This window comes from Schistocerca piceifrons, chromosome 1, assembly GCF_021461385.2.
Source record: "Schistocerca piceifrons isolate TAMUIC-IGC-003096 chromosome 1, iqSchPice1.1, whole genome shotgun sequence".
NCBI lineage: Eukaryota > Metazoa > Arthropoda > Insecta > Orthoptera > Acrididae > Schistocerca > Schistocerca piceifrons.
The window spans coordinates 1,219,356,511-1,219,378,240 of record NC_060138.1 but is presented as its reverse complement, the minus strand read 5'-3'; the positions used below and the strand labels follow the sequence as shown (position 1 = coordinate 1,219,378,240).

The following is a 21,730-nucleotide window of genomic DNA, read 5'->3' as shown; positions in this document are numbered from 1 at the left end:
GGTTATTATGGATGCTGTTCAACGTAGCCCGGGTACCAGTACACGACGTATCTCTCAACGATTAGAGATTTCACAATCTAAAGTATGGCGTACATTGACGTACAATAATCTGTATCCTTACCATAACCTAAAAGTGCTTCATTTACGTACGGAAGATCCTGACCTTGGCTTGGAGTTGTGCTACTGGTTAAATATTAATCGGCGGTTACACAAATTCACTTTAATTGCTGATGAGGCACAGTTTACTCGCGGTGGTATAAACAATTTACATAACGAGCACGTATGGTCTGAAGCAAATCCACATGCAACGGTGAAACGCAATTTCCAGCAGCGATTTAGCATAAATGTTGGTGTGGTATAATCAACACACACTTTATTGGACCATTCATTTTTCCAGGACATCTAACTGGCGAGGCCTACGTACAATTCCTTCAAGCAGAAATGCCTCGTTTGCTCGAAGATGTTCCGCTTGCTACGCGATTGCAAATAAATTTACAACGTGACGGCGCGCCTCCAACTTTCACCAACGCAGTTACTACAGATTTAAATGAACATTTTCCCCAGAAATGGATTGTTCGTGGTGCTACACGTCTGTGGCCATCCCGACCGCCCGATTTAACACCAATGGATTTTTGTGTATGACGATGCATGAAAGACATAGTTTGTGAGGACAAGGTCAATACACGTGAGGCATTATTTGCTCGCATTATGAATGCAGTAGACGAAATTAAGAACAACACTGTGAAACTGAAACGAGCAACAAAATCTATTCATACACGTGCAGCGAAATACGTTGAACTCGGTGGAGACATTTTTAAACACTTGTTGTGAAAGCATTGTGAAATTGTATGTACACTGTACAACTTCCTTAACACTGAGCTCTGTTTTTTCCGGTTTAACATGAATTCACGTGTGCTATGGTATTAATAAAAGCAGATTATCTGACAAATTCATACAGTTTCTGTTGAAAACTTCGTGCAATTGTCTGGAATTTAAAAACAAATTGGGTGAATTAAAAATTTTACGAATTTACGTGTTTGTTTCTCTGGATGTTCTGGAAAACTATTACTAAAAATAAATTAAGGAAATGGATGGAGATGTTTCATGAAAAGACAGTTCACTGAAAAAAACATATGCTTGTTCAGTTGCAGATTGAATGATATAGATTTTTCAATACAAGATGAAAGTGCATGTCCAAAAAATTTGGATACATCTTTAAACAGCTTTTCACATGTTTTCAAAGAAACACTTCCACCCATAGTCTGCCAGTGAAAGAGAACGAATAAACCACAGTGGATTACCATTGGCATAAAAATATCTAGTTACTAGAAAGAGGCAGATACAGGTTGAGCTGAAATCCAATAAGAGTTCTCAGTTCATTAACTATGTTAAATCGTATAACAACTGTTTATGAAGGTTCTAAATGCAGCAAATGGAATGGAAAACTCTAAATTCATTTAAAAGCATAGAAATAACTCAATGTCATTTGAAAGGTTCGCAAATCTGAACTTGGAGTCAAACATAGCAATCAGAAAAGATTTAAAATAAAGATACAAGCAAAATAATAGTAAATCTTGCTCAGATGTTGGAAAATTTTTATGAATTCTGTATGAAGTTAGTGAAATATGATACTGATGTATACTCCTATGGAGGTGATTTTCATTGTTTGGCTCAAATCAGAACAAGACTGAGAGTCCACTGAATTTGACAAAGAAACATTAAAAGATGTAGAAAAGAAAATTATTAAAGCTAAAAAATAAAAATTCTGTAGGAGGGAATGAAATACCACCCAAAATTATTAAAGCAGCTTCAGATACAAAAGGTCACACACTGTGCAAAATAATTATCAGTCATGTGAAAAACTTCCTTTTCAGGCTTTTCAAATTATGCACAAAATTGTAAATATTTTGACATGTCCTATATCCTTGTAAAAAAAGATCTACAGATGAATAAAGCTACTACTACTACTGCTTACTGCAGACTACATAAAATATTGAACAGCTATGAAATAGTAGGTTGAAAAAGTTCAACAAATTGCCTCTAGAATGGGTAGAATCTCCATTCGACTTACACAAATCCTTTTCACTCAATTAATGAATTTTATGAATGTGAATATGTGACAGCATAGTGGCAATTCTTTGGAGAGTGTACCACAGTTTCTACAACATCATTAATGCAATACGTGAAACCACCACTTAAAAAAGGCTCCAAAGAAGATATGGAAAATTACCATACGATCTCCCTTCTTCCCCTGTTTTCTCAAGTATTTGAAATAATCTATTCAGTTCTGATTTAAAATTTGTCACAAATTTAATGTAATCTCAAAAATTAATTTGGCTTCCAAAACGACAAAAGTGCAATTTATGCAGTTAATGGCTTCATGAATAAAGTTAACTCCACTTTAGAGAAATCACGAAAAGCTGCAGGAACTTCTGTGATTTATCGAAAGTGTTCAACAATGTGAAACACTCCTTACTATTACACAAAACGAAAAAGCATGGAATTATTAGTAGTGCCTTATAGTTGTGTAAGTCATATCTAACAGCAAGAAAGCATAGGACTGTCATAAAATCAAGCAAAGAAAAGTACTCCCCGGAGTGAAGAACTGTTTCACAGGGGCTACCACAAGGCTCAGTTCTAGACACAATCCTGTTTCTTTTTCATGTGAATGACTCACCAATTAACTTAAACTATCATTCAGTTTTGTTTGCTGATGACACATCAGTACTAACAGAAAATAAAAATGGAGAAGAAACTCCTGAAAATTTCATAGAAACTCTAGATAACCTAGAAATCCAGTTCCATTTGAAGTGCCTAAAATTGAATATTTCAAAAACACAGCTGATGCGATTTAAGACGAAACCATCTAAGATAAATTATATTCAGGTATGTGCCAAACAAAACTGTGATGAACTGAAAGGCCCTCCATGGTTCGACTACCATGTTAGAAAACTGCTACGAAAGCAAAGGGAGGTTCACTGCAAATTTAAAAGTAGCCAGTGTCTTACAAACAAATAAAATGTAAACAATGTCAAAATCAGTGCATGTGTGAACGATTCAACGAATATGAAAGTAAAATTCTGTCTACCGATTTCACAGAAAATCCTAAAGAGTTTTGGTCTTACATTAAATCAGTAAACGGATCTAAGCTATCTGTCCAGACACTTGGTCGTCTATTACTAGTTGGAATATAATAACATTCTTTCCGCTGCGCAAGTTGGCATTAGGAAGGGCAGATCGACTGTTCAAGATATGGACTCTTTGATTAAAAAGGTGCTTAGTGCTTATGCACAGAAAAACTTCGCTCTGGCTACTTTTTTGCGACACTGTCAAGGCCTTTGACTGTGTACATGATGCACTTCTCAGCAAATTAGTAGGAATCATTAACAACAAAGTAGATAACATATTTGAATTATTTGTTAATAACTATAAACAAATTGTGTGTATCAAGAAGGAGAGATAGCAGCTAGCTGAAATGAAGTGTGGTGTGCCATAAGGTTCAATTTTGGAAATTATGTTATTTATTCTAATGATAAATTTTTGTCATTTTATATAAATACTCACTCCAGTCTCTACATTGGTGATACACTTTTTTCCGATGTCAGTCCAGACTTTGAGACTCTTCAGACTGTGACTAGAAACACTCTTTCACAAGTACCAATGTCGTTTAGAGCTAATGGATACTTGCTCAGTGAGAGTAAAACTGGACAAATTGTATATAGTTTAAGATATTAGCCAATAGAAGTCTGTTTAGGTAAAGTTTTCAGGTATTGTCATTGATAGTAAGTTGTCTTGGGATCCACACATTTAGTACGTTAGTGCAAGGTTGACTAGAGAGGTGTACGTGTGAAGAAATTTAAAAAATCGTGTACCTTTGTTTTATGTGACATCAGCCTATTTTGCTTTTTTTACAGTATTATATCCTACAGGCATTTATTTTGGGGCAATAGCACACATGTTCATGATATTCTGGTACCTCAAATGAAAGTTACAGGATTACTACAAACTCAGAAAAATTTTCCCACTGCTGGCCATTGTTAATTGATCTAAAAATATTTACTAATAAACTTGTACACTCTTTTCTTGTACAGAATAAATAACTCATTAGTATACCTGCTTAGACAGAAATAATAGACGTATTCACGTAACTATGGCATTCTTTTTTGGGGAACAAATGCACAAAATATGAACACAATTATCAAACTCCAGAAAAGAGCCATAAGAATAATAACCAAAAATGCTAGTTGAGCTCATTGTAAAGATCTGTTCAAAACACTGGGGATTTTAACTGTTCCATGTGAATACTTTTACCAGTCAGTTGTGCACATAAAAAAATAACATTGGTAATTACTGAACAAACAGCTCTCTCCATGACCATGCAACAAGAGATAGACTCAACTTATATTTACCAAGAAAAAGTAAACATAAAATTCACAACAGCATTTTCTACCAAGGAATAAAACTGTACAATAAGTTACCAAAAGAGACTGAAGAAATTGCAAAAATGCACTTATTTAAAAAGGCAGCCAAAAAGTACCTGTCATGCAATACATTTTATACATTGAAGGATTACTTAGATAAAACGGTGTAGGGTTTGATAATAAATGTTATACAAATAAATAATAATAATGATGATTATAAAGCATCCAACATTCCACATAACACCCTCACTTTATGTTTTTTCCTTCTTTTTTCCTTTCTAGAAATACTTGCCCCCAAGCTATGCATAGAACAATACTAACACCTCTTCCTCTTTCTGAGCTCAACATCTCACTCATTAAGGAGGGATGCTGACTCAGTTTTTCAGGACAGCAAATGGGAAGATGTGGTACAGAAAATGGCCCAGAGATCACCGGTGTATGTGTGTGTGTGTGTGTGTGTGTGTGTGTGTGTGTGTGTGTGTGTGTGTGTGTGTGGTGAGTGAAGTGTTATGAAACAATGTGTGTATAGTGTATGCAGCGACTGATAGTGATATATGAGTGAACAGTGTGGCATTACATTATTGAATAAGTTATTTGTAAAAAAAAAAAAAAAAAGTATTTATTCCAGGAGTAAATCTAATGATTGTCTCTAACTAGAAGTCTGTAAATATATGTGTGTGCGAATTAGCTTATTTCAAATTGGTCTACACTTGTAAATATTTTGACATGTCCTATATGCTTGTAAAAAGAGATCTACAGATGAATAAAGCTACTACTACTACTACTGCTTACTGCAGACTACACAAAATATTGAACAGCTATGAGATAGTAGGTTGAAAACGTTCAACAAATTGCCTCTAGAACGGGTAGAAGCTCCATTCGACTTGCACAAATCCTTTTCACTCAATTAATGAATTTTGTGAATGTGAAAATGTGACAGCATAGTGGCACTTCTTTGGAGAGTGTACCACAGTTTCTACAACATTATTAATGCAATACGTTTTGTTCAAATCGTTTTAACTTAAATATTGTACTTTATTGGAAACTTATTACAGTTTTTAGTTTTTATGAACTAATCTTTTTTGTGTATCTACTGTATATTTATATACATTCGCAACTTGACGTTGTCTGTTGCTGTAACAGTTGAACGACAATAAAATTTTAGTTATCTATTTTATTCATAATGTCTCTGAAACAGAGGATGACACAGAAAAGGCCGAAATACTGAACGTCTGTTTCCAAAACTGTTTCACAGAGAAAGATCACGTTGTAGAGCCTGTTTCCTCCTTTAAATGGTCGAACAAATGAGAAAAAGACAGAGATCGAAATAAGTGACCACCGGATATAAACGCAACTGAAAGCGCTCAACAAAGATCACGCCACTGGGCCTGAGATGATACCAATTTGATTTTACACAGATTATGCGAAAGAACTTGGCCCTCTTATAACAGCAGTGTACCGTATGTCTTTAGATGAGCGAAACGTTCCTAACGATTGGAAAAAAGCGCAGGTCATTCCCGTTTTCAGGAGCGGCCATCGAAATGATGCACAGAACTATTGGCCTACATTTCTTATGTTGTATAATTTTGGGACATGTTTCATGCTCGCGTATGATGACATTTCAGGAGACCGAAAATCTCTGAAAACCATGATTGTGTGAAACCCAGTTCACTCTATTAGCCCACGAGATTCGGCGTTAAATCCTGAGTTTTCTGGGGTCGCGGTTCGTGACGTGGCGCCCCCAGTACCTAGAACTTGCCGGTAGATGTCACATATAGCCTGTCGTTCTTATCCAGAGCTTTGAAAATGACCGGAATGTATTTTGAGTTAATGTCGAATATGTTACGCACTCTGTATGTGTTTGCATTCTGGTCAGACATCAGTTTCTACAGATTTTACGCTTAGGATTGTATATATGTGCGCTTATCTCATAAGGGGGCCTTGTCGACTGATCCTGTTCGATTTCTTTATGTATATTTATGAAATTTGAAACATCTGCCAGCTGTTTTCTTTTAACTTTGTCGACTTTTTAACTGTCCCCCCGTGCATGTCCCCGTATTAGTGTATATTTTAACTCACATCATCTCCAATTAATTCCAATTAATATGTATTTTGTGTCCCTATTTTTATCCCCCTTTTTATGTAAGAGTTCCACTTCCTGTATTTTTGTAAAGCCATTTGGCTGAAAAGCAGTGGACTGCGACGCTGCCAGCCCCCCACCCCCCTGCCCATATGGGGCAGGGGAATGAAATTACAATAAAGAAAAGAAAAACATTTGGAACATCACCAGTTTCCTAACACAGTGCGACACAAAAAAGAGGAAGTCAAAAACCGCTTCCTAGTACAGTGCGACACAATGTTATAAAAGAGAAATTGAAAAAAGTTGCTGAGAGGATTTCCAAGCTCTATTAAGTATTAAATTTTTCACCGAAGTCAAACAGATGCTCGTAGCTTCGAAGAACGGTTCAGGTTCGAATCTCCCCTACAGCATTTTTTACATTAATTTAGATTCTATATTTTTGTTAAGGACAAATTATGATAAACAAATATTGAATCATAACTTTCTGATTAAGATAACACCCTTTTTATTTCCAATTATTGGTCACAAGAAACAAAATAAAATTTGATACAGATATGTGAAATGACTTATAGACAACAATAATAACCCAGAATGAATTTTTCGCCCTACAGAGGAGTGTGCGCTGAAATTAAATTTCCTCACCTATTAAAATCGGACTAATCTTCCAGAAAATTCCATCAATAATACTGGCGCATTTCGTATGCTCGTTCCTCCACAGAAAACAAATCTTAAAATACCCAAATCTGTATTCTGTGTTCGTGTTAGGTCACTGATTTGTCTCCTGAACGATCTTCTAAGCAGAAATTTGAAGCTCCATAAATATCCTTTACATGTACGGTATTGAACTCCATATACTGTCAGCGTAAATAGCGCTAAGGAGATGTATTATGGATCCAGTAAGCATACAGTAGTTCAAAACACGTTTACTAGCGTATTTTCGGCAATTTCATCTTATGTCTTTGCCTCAATGCCGGAGGTATAAAGGTGGAGTTTGCACTCGGCTATCTCCCATTCGTACGTCCCGCCCCAGGTAGGCAGAAACATGGCTGCCGCAAAGCAGCGGCGTTGGCCACTCCCTCGACAACCCGCTGCGTGTGACATCTAGTGGCAGCACGGCGAGACGCTAGGAGCTACGACTCTGGAAAGACCAGGAATTGAATTTTTAAAACTACCGTAGGCTACCACAAGTAGCTATGGTAGTTTTGCAAGTAGCTCAGGTCAATTAATGTGGTATCTTTCTCGTAAGTTTTAGAGATACTAATGAAATATAGAGTCACACATTATCTTAATATGCACAACCTGGTAAACGGTAATCAGCATGGATTTCAAGCTGGGAGAAGTACCGAAACAGCTGTACTAGGATACACAATAGAAATAATCACTAAATTGGAAGAGGGATATAGTGTAGTTGGGATAAATCTAGATTTGTCAAAAGCCTTGGACACTGTTGACCACAGCATACTTTTGAAAAAGCTTGAAGCTATAGGTATCAGAGGACCGGTAAAAAAGTGGTCTTATCTGGAAAAGAGGATGCAGGTGGTTGAAATTACAGCACCAAATATTAATCAAAAAATTAAACTAAGATCAGATCCAAGGGACGTCAGAGTAGGAGTACCCCAAGGAAGTGTATTAGGCCCCTTGCTGTTCCTCATTTACATTAATGATATTCAGGTGTCAGAGAGAAAAGCTAGAATCATGTTATTTGCTGATGATACTTGTTGAATAGTTAGTGATACGAACCAGTCATTGCACAGTACTGTGGACCATGTCCTACAAGATATACAAAAATGGTTTAGTGCTAACAAGCTAACACTGAATGCAAAAAAAAACTAATTATGTGCAATATGGAAAAATAAGTGAACAGGACGACCTGAATCCCACCATGGAGGGCAAACAACTTGAAAGAGTACAGTGTGCAAAATTCCTGGTTGTGCACATTGATGAGAAGATTAATTGGAAGGACCATGTGGTGAACTTAGCACTAAAACTAAATTCAGCATGTTTTGTGCTTAGAATAATTTCAAGAGTTTGTAGTAATGAATGTGCCAGATTAGTATATTTTGGCTATTTTCAGTCCATTGCATCCTATGGGATAGTATTCTGGGGAAAAACAAATTGTTGTCTAAATGAGATTTTCAAATTACAAAAACGTGTTATTCGGATAATGACCCACAGCCCACCTCAAACACATTGTAGGCCCCTTTTTAAAGCATTGAAAATTTTAACAATTCCATCATTATACATTCTGAAATGTCTGTTGGTGATCAAAAGAAATCAGGACAAAATGAAAGCCAATACAGACTTCCATAATTACAATACACGGAAATGTAAAGATCTCCACATACAAGCTGTAACAAGGACCCGAAGCCAGAAACATGTATGTAATCAAGGCATCAAACTTTTTAATGCACTACCAAAACATATCAAAGAGCTGGAAAATGAGGATAAATTTAAAACTGTTCTAAAGAACCACATGCTTGACAAATGCTATTACAGCATAAGCGAATATCTCTGCGCAACTGTATAAAATATATGTTTAAGTTAATGTGACAAATGAAATTACATCAGTGCATAATAAATTATGTTATAAAAACACTTATTAGTTGTATATTGTATTAAACATAAGATAAATTAATATGAATTCAGCACAGATACAAATTTTGTAAAGATATTATATAGTTGTTAAAGTGTACCCTGACAAATCCTATATCACAAATGTGATCATTGGGATGATAATAAATAAATAAATTACCTGTTCGTTGGGTTTGTCGCGTACCTATCGGGCATTATGTCATAACAATACCTTTCTTTGTGTATGCGAACAGCGTTGTACTAGATTCCCCAAAAAACTGGAAGCGATAAACCGTCTAGAAACTGAGTAAGGATATATAAAGGGTAACATGAGGAACATTGTTGTTCTGCATAGTTATCCTCCTGTCTGTTGCTTAAGAATAAACAGTATATATAACAAAGCCGAAACTGTCAATGTTTAATTCAGGTTTTATTAAAATTGTTGGTTTGTAACGTGAAACAGAGGGATGCTGTACAAAAAAATTAAAGAAAACAATACAGACTTATCACATATTGCTAGTAAATGCATTACTTCAAAATAATGGTAAAATAAAAAAACCGCAAAACGAAAATATATCAAACGCCACTCCAATACTTCATCAGATTAATATAAAACATGTTTCCGTTATACACAAACATTTTTCACATTTATCAACAACAACAGGGAACTCTTTTATCATGATGAAGAATGTTCTGTTGAACACAAAATTATATATATACATATATATATGTGTGTGTGTGTGTGTGTGTGTGTGTGTGTGTGTGTGTGTGTGTGTGTACTTTTGAGGCAAATATATATACTTGTAAACTGTATTGCCTCGAAAGTAATTGCTTTGTTTACATAAAAGCACGGTAATTATGCGTTCAACTAATTTTTCTTACTCATCAAGTGCAATTTTATTCCATAAGGATTAACACAGAATGAAGTTTGGTTCTAATTATGTGCAAAACAAAGAAACAAAAAGCAGCATTGGCTTCCATTTCCTCTCTTATACATTAATTTATATTCATTTTGTAAATAAAAACTGCCTTTTCTTGCTGCAATTTACTAAACAGGTATTTCTGTGCTTGCTGCAGATGATGGCCACACAAGTAAACTTGTCATTCATTCATATCTGTTTCCGTATCAATACTACACAGAATCCTACCATTTAGTATGTCATTTATTGCCAGTAAGCAGATGTCAGACTCAGATTCATTGGAAAAATCCTCATGAGATGAAATTTAGTCCATCAACAAAGGAAGTAACTTACAAAACACTTCTTGTCAGAGGAAATAGAGAAGATCCAAAGAAGAACAGCGTGTTTTGTTAGAGGTTCATTTAGTAAGCGTGAAAGCTTCACAGAGATGCTCAGCCATATCCAGTGGCAGGCAGTAATAGAGAGGTGTACTGCACCACAGTATAGTTCATTCCAAGGAGAGTCATCTGATATACAGTATTGCTTCCTCCTGTCTACATCTCGTGAAAAGACCATGAAGATAAAATTAGAGAGATTCGAGTGCACACAGAGGCTCACAAATAATTGTTCTTCCCATGAACTAAACACAACAGACAGAAGAAGGGGGAAATGACAGTGTACACAAAGTAACCTCCACCACACACCGTAATGTGGCTTTCAAATTATAGATGTAGATGTAAAATTTGCAGAAAAGAATTATCAGAAAACATGTGGAGTGCAGAGTCAAGAGAATTGTGTCAGCCACCATTAGGGGACCTAAATATACTAAGTGTTTCTTCACTATACTTATATTTTTTCCACAGATAATAATGCTGAACTGTTTCTTCCAAATAACTTCCAGCATAATTATGAATCTAGGAGCAAAGAAAGTTTCATGCTTCCTAGACACAGACTCAATCTTTTCGCACAGACTCCACAATATATGAGAATGAAAATATGCTATAAGTTAAAAGCACAAATTTCTGAAAGGCTGAAACTGAGAAGATAAAAAGAAAATTATTTACATATTACTATGGTACAGAAATTTTATTACTCTATTTGACAATTTTTTTAATGATGACCTGACCTTCTGTGCAGGAAAAAAAATACATATTCGGACTGTTTAATCACAATAAGTATTGTGTTCCATATATAATCTATTATAGTTGTAAGCTGATGAGTCTCCTTTACAGCATATTAATTATTTTACTTGTATTTTACAAGACGAAAAAATCCGATTCTAACGCATGGTGGTAGACAACACATAAGAATGTTGTAGCTACTGAAGCCAGGGCCTCAGTCTTAAAAATGGAATACAAGAAACAGAAGCCCCTTGCTAAAGAAAAAGAAAGGAGTAAAAATAACTAGGAAATCACAGTTTATGGAGATTCCACTTTTTATTTCATCTTAGACACCTAAAGTTACTGATGTCCAACTACAATTTGATCCCCACGTGATTATTCCTACAAAACTATATTGACATAGCACAACAGTGACTGATAACTTATTTCTTAACACAACTGTATTTCATGGTACAATTGTGAGTACAATAATAAATAGTCTAACTTACCATGATGATCTATATAATCCCCATAAATCAGTGTAAGCTATTAAGGAAAAAGTGGAATTTCACAAAATCTTAAATACTAATTTAAACTATTCACAAAGAATTTACTGGATGAACAATGGAAAGAAGATTAACAAGAACATTCTACACATGACAAATTTAATGCTTCCCTTCTAATATTCTTTAGAACACCAAAAATCTAGTTGTCCTGTATAACAGCTCAGGCACAATTACAGTTCAAGCCTACTTAAAGTGTGGCTAACACAGGATCAAAGTATTTTATGGCAAGAATCTTATCTTATGGCATGAAGCTCTGATCAAGAATTAAATATTAACTGCAAGTAATATTAAAAAATTCTTTGCTGTAATATCAATAAGAGAAAAGTACATGCACTCTGTACAAAAAATTTAAAATTTCAGGAGCAGAGCAAAGATAGTCGCAAATGTTGGTAGATAGCAAAAAAGAGTGGTTTGGTAAGCCAGAATGAATTTTTCACCCTGCAGTTGGAAGTGCACTGTTTTGAAGCTGCCTGGCAAACTAAAATTGCATGCCAAACTGGGTCTCAAATCCAGAACCTTGCCTTTTGTGTTACCAACTGAGCTACCCATTCTGCCCTCACAGCTGTATTTCTGCCATTGCTTCTCTGCTAGTTTCCGAATTTCACAGCAGCTCTCCTGCATGTGATAAATGCACTGGCTGCAAAAGGCGAAGTTCTGGGTTTGAGTCTTGGTGTAACATACTGTTTTAATCTGCCAGAAAGTTTCTACCCAAATGATGCTTAACTCTCTGATGACAGCAGCAATGATATACGTAATGTGACATTCAATTGCTGGTTGTCAAATACAATAAAGTGTAATTATATCTAAAAACAAAGATGATGTGACTTACCAAACGAAAGTGCTGGCAGGTCGATAGACACACAAACAAACACAACTGGTTACCAAGCCCCCACAGAACGTATCCCTGCCTACGTAGATCAACATCTTCAACCCATTACATGCAGTCTCCCATCCTTCATCAAAGACACCAACCACTTTCTCGAACGCCTGGAATCCTTACCCAGTCTGTTACCATTACACCAACAACCTGAAAACAGCTTTCACATCCCGCAACTACCCTCCCGACCTGGTACAGAAGCAAATAACCAGATCCACTTCCTCATCTCCTCAAAACCAGAGCCTCCCACAGAAGAACCCCAAAAGTACCCCACTTGTGACAGGATACTTTCCGGGACTGGATCAGACTCTGAATGTGGCTCTCCAGCAGGGATACGACTTCCTCAAATCCTGCCCTGAAATGAGATCCATCCTTCATGAAATCCTCCCCACTCCACCAAGAGTGTCTTTCCGCCGTCCACCTAACCTTCGTAACCTCTTAGTTCATCCCTATGAAATTCCCAAATCACCTTCCCTACCCTCTGGCTCCTACCCTTGTAACTGCTCCCGGTGTAAAACCTGTCCCATGCACCCTCCCATCACCACCTACTCCAGTCCTGTAACCCAGAAGGTGTACACGATCAAAGGTAGAACCACGTGTGAAAGCACCCACGTGATTTACCAACTAACCTGCTTACACTGTGAAGCTTTCTATGTGGGAATGACCAGCAACAAACTGTCCATTCATATGAATGGACACAGGCAGACAGTGTTTGTTGGTAATGAGGATCACCCTGTGGCTAAACATGCCTTGGTGCACGGCCAGCACATCTTGGCACAGTGTTACACCGTCCGGGTTATCTGGATACTTCCCACTAACACCAACCTGCCAGAACTCCGGAGATGGGAACTTGCCCTTCAGTATATCCTGTCTTCTCGTTATCCGCCAGGCCTCAATCTCCGCTAATTTCAATTTGCCGCCACTCATACCTCACTTGTCTTTCAACAACATCTTTGCCTCTGTACTTCCACCTCGACTGACATCTCTGCCCAAACTCTTTGCCTTTACAAATGTCTGCTTGTGTCTGTGTATCTGCGGATGGATATGTGTGTGTGTGCGAGTGTATACCCGTCCTTTTTTCCCCCTAAGGTAAGTGTTTCCGCTCCCGGGATTGGATTGACTCCTTACCCTCTCCGTTAAAACCCACGTCTTTCCCTCTCCTTCCCTCTTTCCTGATGAAGCAACCATTTGTTGCAAAAGCTTGAATTTCCTGTGTATGTTTGTGTTTGTTTGTGTGTCTATCGACCTGCCAGCACTTTTGTTTGGTAAGCCACATCATCCTTGTTTTTAGATATATCTTTCCCACGTGGAATGTTTCCCTCTATTATGTTCATAAAGTGTAATTATTTACATATAAAGTTAAGAGATAAAGCACACAAAAATTTCATGATATTTACATCACTGACACATTGTTACATATAGTGTGATTTATTACAACTTAGCATGACAGTAATCAGAACTTCATGTCACTTAAATCTGGTTCCTCATACTGTTTTATAGAGTAGTATGCTTCCTTCTTAAACCACTCTGCTAGAACATCCTTAAATGTACTATAGGGAACAGAATGGACAGCTTTTGGAAGTCTATTGAAAAATTTGAGGCCTAGAGACTTGTGGCTGTTGAGAACCTTAGCTAGTGTGCTGTAAGGTATATCAATTGACTGTCCAGTTCTTGTGTTGTGACCATATACAGGCATCTGAAGGTTAAAATTATTTAAATTCTCTTTAATACTCAGAAGGCAACTACACTTATAGGGGCCTTGGATTTTCATAATACTGAGCTCTTTGAAGCGATCTTTAGAGGATTCTCTTGGTGTCAATGCTGCTATACATCTGATAGCCTTTTTTTGTCACCTGAATACTGGTACAGTTTTTGAGCTGGGGCAGTTACCCCATAGAAGAGTTCCACAGGTAAGGTGGGAGTTGAAAAATGCAAAATATGTATATACTAGCAAGGTTTTGCTTACATTATTCCTCAGTCTGTACAACAGATAAATCATTGGAAAAAGTTTTGAGCACAATTTTTCTAAGCTGAGTTTCTGTTCTATGTGTAAACCTAAAAGTCTGACTATTTTTTGATGTTCATTGGAGACACGTAAACTGAAAACAGTGTCTTCAATTTTGTTGTTATTAATTTGTAAATAATTTGCCTGGAACAAGTTGGTGCATCAGTCAATTGCTACATTTACATTAAGTTGCAGCTCCTCTAGATCATCAACTTCTGTGATTATAGTTGTATCATCTGCATATAGTACTGCCTGACACGGGAAAAGAGGAGGGTTAGTCATTTATATATACAATGAACAGGAATGGACTCAGTACTGAACCCTGTTTAACACATTTCATAACAGTAATGAGTCTGACCTTAAGCTGTTTATAGTTACCACATGTTTTCTGTTGCTTAGGTATGACTCAATAAGGGAAGAGCATTCTCTTCAACTCTGTTGTATTTGAGCTGTTTGGTAAGTGTACTGTGGGAATAATGTCAAAAGCTTTCCTCAAATCTAGAAGAGTTGCACAGATTGTTTTCTTAGTCTCAATGGAATCACACATTTTTATGATAGTTTCAACTGCTTTTACAGTGGAAAGATAAGGTCTGAAACCATACTGTGAGGACCTAAGCAAACTATTTTGTTCAAAGTGCAGGTTCATCTGTTTGGGCATACACATTTCAAGTCTTCCTAATAGTACCTGAAAACACAGGCAGAAAATACTGATGGTTGGAAGTAGTTCCTACAACTTTACTAAAATAGGTTTACATCACCAGCAAGCATAATATGTGGCAGCTCAACTGTTAAAAGGGATCACAAAAATCATTAGTTCACTGAAATGTTGGAATACTTCTGTCTATGACAGTATCTCAGCCAGTGTACTGGAAATGGAAATGAGCGTTTGGCGTCATTGGCCGGGAGGCCCCTCGCGGGGCAGGTCCGGCCGCCATATCGCAGGTCTTATTACATTCGGCGCCACATTGGGCGACCTGCACGCCGGATGGGGATGAAAGGATGATGAACACAACACAACACCCAGTCCCTGAGCGGAGAAAATCTCCGACCCAGCCGGGAATCGAACCCGGGCCCGGAGGACGGCAATCCGTCACGCTGACCACTCAGCTACTGGGGCGGACAGCCAGTGTACTAAATTCATGGGTGACTCAATAGTTCCTCCATTGAATTACTTTTCTCAGCAGCCATCAGTTCAAGGATTATTTCCTGAAGGACTAAAGTATGCTGTAGTAATATCAACTCATGAAACTGGAGATAAGCAGGTGACCTCCAATTACAGACCAATCAACTTGTATTCTCAAGTACATGGTGTAGGGCAAGTTACTATGCAGTTGTAACATAGTGGGAAATGACATCACCAGGCGACTATACAAGTCCGAACTCCTTAATTTTATCAGAAAACACTTTTGGAAGACCTGATTGTGATATGCATCTCACATATGCAGTTGTTTCTGTTTTTAAGACACAAAGGGTGCATGGGCGATTAAAATACACTACAGATTTTGCTGGGTCCCAAAGAAAAAAGTCTGGTGGAATAAGGTCTGATGAGTGAGTGGCGTATAGGTTTTCTGAGACGACTCATTCCCCAAAAAACTCTTCCAGAACATGTGTTGTTAGCTGTGTCCACAATACCCCCATCTTGCTGGAACCGTGAGTGGTTGATTTCATCCTCATTTAGCTGGCCAATTAAATTGATGATCATTAAACAGTAACTTTCAATGTTCATAGTTTCCTCAAAAAGTAAAGTTCCAATAATGCGCTGTCTGGATATTGCTACCCACACTCCAATTTTCTAACTATGCAATGATGTTTCAAGCACAGCATGAGGATTATCCATTGACCATAACCACACATTTTCTGTGTTAACATTACCAGAGAAGTGGAACAAGACATCATCTGTATTGAACATGACATGGAGAATATCAATGGTATTCCTCTCAGCAAAAGATGCACGTCATTTTTGGCAATGGATTTACTTTTCATGATCCACATTTTTCAGTTCTTGCTCTGCTGTCACTTTATAAGGGAACAGTTTCAGTGTTCACTTAACCACTTGCAACATCCTGCATACCTGTGGTTTTATTGTAGCATTTGGTTTCATTGAATCTTGTAGTCTCATATCTTGATGGACCGAAATACTGAGAATAGATAAACTGTATGTGAGATTCAAATAATGTGTGCAGTACAGAAAGTAGGTTTTAAATGTGGTTTAATCCAATATATTTTCACTGTATTAACACTGATGGCCAGTTCTAGATTCACAATTCACCATATACACAAGTAAATAGAAACCACCTCAATCTTTGTAATCCCAGAGTAAGGAGGATCATCCAACAACTAAACAACTTAACGAATTTAGCTTAAGAACACAGTGACACACCAAAATATTTTTGTCAGAATTGGATCAATGATTGGAACAATGTACATGAAATAGTTATCATAGTGACATCACTCATAGCATTGTCTCATAAATATTGTTAACGGAACATTAGTACTCAGAAGTCACAAGTTTACAGTTTCACATGAAATTTTCAAGAGAAATGATACTACACATGCTCACCTTCTTTGCAAATGTTCTTATTGCACATATTACTTTGGGGCACAAAGTGTCACTTTAAACTACAAATAAGTGTTAGCATTAGGAAAGTAATGTGCTGATATTAACATGGTCCGACATATATCTGTTAACTGTGTACTAGTGAGACATGGTCTCTAAGGCGACCTGGCATAATTGGGTCTAACAAGTGTGTTCATTGGGTCATTTATCAGAATACTTGTGTCATCTACAAATACTTTTGAAGAGTGCTCCAGTTTCTTTGATATATCACATTCCTTCTTTCGGAATTTAGTTTTATTTGTGTGGTATCATTTGCTAATGTGACCTTCAATTTTCTGTTGGTAAGGTTGTAATCTGTCTGTGCAAGGGGCATTCATTTAACACCAAGGTATTTAAGATTCCCTATTAGTCTTTTTTTAACTGCACACTCTAAGACCTTAGCAAGAAAATGCCAATAAGGTAATTTTTCTTGTTAAAGGCCTTGTTGGCCAGTACAGAATCTGATAGGGATTCCGTCAGCTGTTTCTCAACACCACTAATAGTTATTTCACTCATTGGACAACTCTCCTGGGTTTTCCTTTGTAAAAGACTGTTTGAAAACAGAATTAAGCATTGTTGCTTTTTCTTTGGTACTCTCAATTTCAATTCCTGTTTCATCCATGAGTGACTGGACACAACTTTGATGCCACTTACAGCCTTTACAAATGACCGGAATTTCTTTGGGTTTCTGTAATAAAATGGAACACCTATAGCCATCTTTATAACAGTTTTTATTACATGACTACCAGTTTCGGTGCTTCAGTGAATCATCTTCAGCCCTTAACAGTTGCTGGGTGGGGGTAGTGGGGAGGGGGGTTAACACCATCCATGTACATGATTCATCAGTGACTAACATCTATGAACTGGTTCTCACAGACTACCTGTAACAACAATGTTGTGTCTCCAGCCATGACAACATCGTTGTTACAGATAGTCTGCGAAAACCAATTCATAGATGTCGGCCACTGATGATTTGTGTATATGGATGGAGTTAACCCCTCAGCATCACTTAAGGCCTGAAGATGGTACACTGAAACACCAAAACTGGTAGCCATATAACAAATAACATCATAAGGATGGCTGTAGGTGTACCATTTCATTACATACGTGAACAGCCGAAGTCCCTCAAACATCCAATCACAACAATGGGTGTCGAAAAACTTCTTTGGGTTTGGTAAAAGAGCATATGACAATATTCTGCTATTGTATTTGTAACCATTGAAGACTGCATGCATTGCTTTCTTGACAACCAAATGCATTTTATTCAGCATCTTTCAAATTTGAGGCATGTTCCTGTCCTGTGCTAAAAGTTTCAATTTCCTCACTGAGGTAAGACACAACTGCTTTTTTATCTAGTTTACTGAACATATATATCTTTCTACTTGTTTTAGTTGCCTTTTGTACTTTATTGATCATTGTTGCCACAACAGTGTCATAATCACTGATATCAATTACGATGTGAATATCGCCGGAGACATCAGGTCTGTTTGTTGGCATTAGATCTAATACATTTTGGGCTGCTGAACTATCTGTTCTAGCTACTCTTCAGAGAAGGAATTTATAATGTTTCACAGGATGTTTTGCCACACCTACCACTAACAAAACTGTAATTTTCTGAATTGACTATTTGGTGATTAAAGTTTCCACATGTTTACAGTGTAATTGGGGAATTTGCACACTACCAAACTGAGGGATTTGTTTTTGTGGAAGTTTTTGGTGACATCAGGAAGGGAATCTGGTGGTCAATAGAAAGATCTTATTATAGTTTTATGCCCCTCTCTTACGCTGAACTGTGTGAAGAAATCTCACATGCAGCTTCAATATCTCATTAGGTTTGAGCATTTTGTTTGCTGCAACAAATACACCATCTCCATTTCCCATTAGCCTAATCTTTTGATATACTCTTAAATTTTATCTCATTAGGTTTGAGCATTTTGTTTTTTGCAACAAATACACCATCTCCATTTCCCATTAGCCTAATCTTTTGATATACTCTTAAATTTCCTCCTAAAATCTCACTGCTGTCAGCATCAAACCAAGTTCTACATGATACTGTAAACAGCTGTTAGAATGTTTACTAGTCAACATATTTGTGCATCAAAAGACTGTTGAAAATGCAATCTCATTTGCTTCTTTCATAAACAAAAATGTTTTCATTTAGAAAACTGAATTTGTTCAATTTTCTGTCTTATACTTCCAGTAAATTCAGATATCTGAAATAGCCAGCAAAGATTAAAAGATATAGTATTCATCTCCGCAAGATTCTTTTGGATTTAGAAGTTCCCAATTTCAGGCTACAGTCCCAAATACAGTACCTGTTATTAAGTAGACCCAGCATGTTCCCAGATTCAAGCAGTGATGAATGAAGGCCTTGTTTTATTAAAATATGAGAAAGCAAGGCCACTTGAGGCGTTCAGACTCTACACAGAATAAAGGAAACTTTGTACTCCATTTACTGCACACTGTGTACTCACACACCACAACATATACTTGCTACTGACAGTACTTGGTATCAATGACTCAAAGGGAGATTAGATAAAGTGTTGGTCCAGTTTGTATAAGAGATAAAGGCAGCGATTCTAGATAAAAGATATGTGACATTAGGGAAGAGAAGAGTGGAGTGTAATTGAGCAGGTCACACAACCACAAACACAAGAAATTCCATACTCAGTTCCCAGAATGAGATACATCATAGATGAACTACTTTACAGACATCCAAGAAGTATGACATCTAACTGTTGTATTGATTTAAGTCAGAGTAGAAAATACTTATTGCTCCATGGCACATGAAACTTCTGTTTTTCTACATTTATGAATAATAATATATGAGAAGTTTTGCTCAGTCATGTCTGCTAATAATACAAGTATTGTAATCAATGGGCCCAGCTCCACAATGCAGGATACATCCATGACAGTCACTAACAATGTACACAAATAGTTCATAGCAATTAGCCTAACCATAAACTTTTCAAAAACTAGTATTGTAAATTGATTGACTGTTCTGGTGTTTCTTGATAGAATATTTTATATATTACGAATGAAAACACACACAACACTAGTGTAATATTCTACTACATCACTGTTGTGTGTGTTTTCATTCGTAATATTATACAGTTTCAGATAGCAAATAAAAAACTCCAAGTTCCCACAATGGATATTAAAAATCAGACTTAATGAAACAACACATACAAAACTCCTATGCAGCCAGGTAGACAATCAATTGAGGCAGAAACACCAAATTAATTAGCTGGTCAAGAAACTTAGCTTAGCATGCTTTGCACTGACAACCATTTCTCACTTTGTTGTCAGAGAAATAATGTTGTCATAATGTGATTCTTGAAATTTTCATAGTGTATTGAATATTCTATGAGGTTTCAGTATTGCAGCCAGATCATGTTGACTTCTCACCACAATATTTTGACTGGCAACCATTCAGCCACCTTCGGGTGAGTGTCCACCACTGAAGACTGCTAGTTTATGATGTCGGCTTTATAGCAAAAATTGGCATGGATATGCATGAACCATGAACATTGGCGCCCATCTCAGGAGTGTCCTCTATCGAAATTTACACCCTCTGCAAGTACACTTCCATCTGGGGCGTGCAGGCATGTGCATAAAGGTGAAACTACATGTCTGCCCTCTCCTGGAAAGTGCACTTGAGACACTACAAACAAATGACAGATGTTGCCATACATGTCATTATGAATAAAATGTTTCCTCTCAGAAGACATTAAAGAGATCATCAGGTCCCAAGCCTTGTTCAGTTGAAAGCTGCTGTCACGATTTATGAGATTTTGTGCTAGATGTATTTCCAAAGATTCTTTAATTACTGAATCCCAAAAGGATTTTTCCAGGGCCAAGATTTTTGTGGCAGAATAATCCATAGAGTGTCCCATGGTAATGTAATGCTCGGCTACAGCCATTTTACTGGGCTGTGAAAGGCGAGAGTTGTACTCAAGTTCAACACACCTTTCATGCACTGTGCATCTCATGAAAATTTTGTAAATTCCTGCCTTCCACAGTACCAGATTGTCATTGACCAAACGAAGAAGAGCACTAATCTTCACTGATGGCAAAAATATTTCTTTAATTTGATGTTTCTAAGGACCCTGTCTACTGGTTTCTGATGTATGGAAGAAATGCCCTGGACCTGAAAAGCTCCTTCTTTTTGATGTTACGAGTGGTCACATTTCTTCCTCCTTAGCACTGTACTAATCTTGTGCAGAGAGTAACCATCATATTTGAACACCAACTGTAGATGTTCTACCTCCTTTGTAAGGCTATTTCCATCAGAAACTACATATGCTCAATCCACCAATGTTCTAAGTGTGCTGGTAGTTTGTGAAAGCTGATAGTAGCTCAACGTTTGCAGACAGAGGTCCATCAATATGTGTGGGCTTACAGTAGACGGAATGCCCTAATGGCCCATCCACTTGCCTACTAACCAAGATGTTGAATAATGGTAAGTAACCAGCCCAGTAAATTGGCCATAGCTGAGCATTGTATTACTACAGAACACTCTGTGAATTATTGTGCCACAAAAACCTTGGCCCCTGTGAGATCCTTTTGGGATTCAGTAATTAAAGAATCTGTGGAAACATGTCTAGCACAAGAT

The 21,730-nt window shown here is 37.1% G+C and overlaps 1 protein-coding gene across 1 annotated transcript in view; it reads right to left on the bottom strand.

The window, feature by feature from the left end:
- Positions 1-19,579, bottom strand: part of LOC124779513 — a 44,593-nt gene extending 25,014 nt beyond the window's left edge. Inside the window, exon 1 of the mRNA XM_047253716.1 lies at positions 19,431-19,579. The gene's annotated coding sequence lies outside the window, so the exon portion shown is untranslated. The remainder of the gene's footprint in view (positions 1-19,430) is intronic.
- Positions 19,580-21,730: the final 2,151 nt, after the last annotated feature.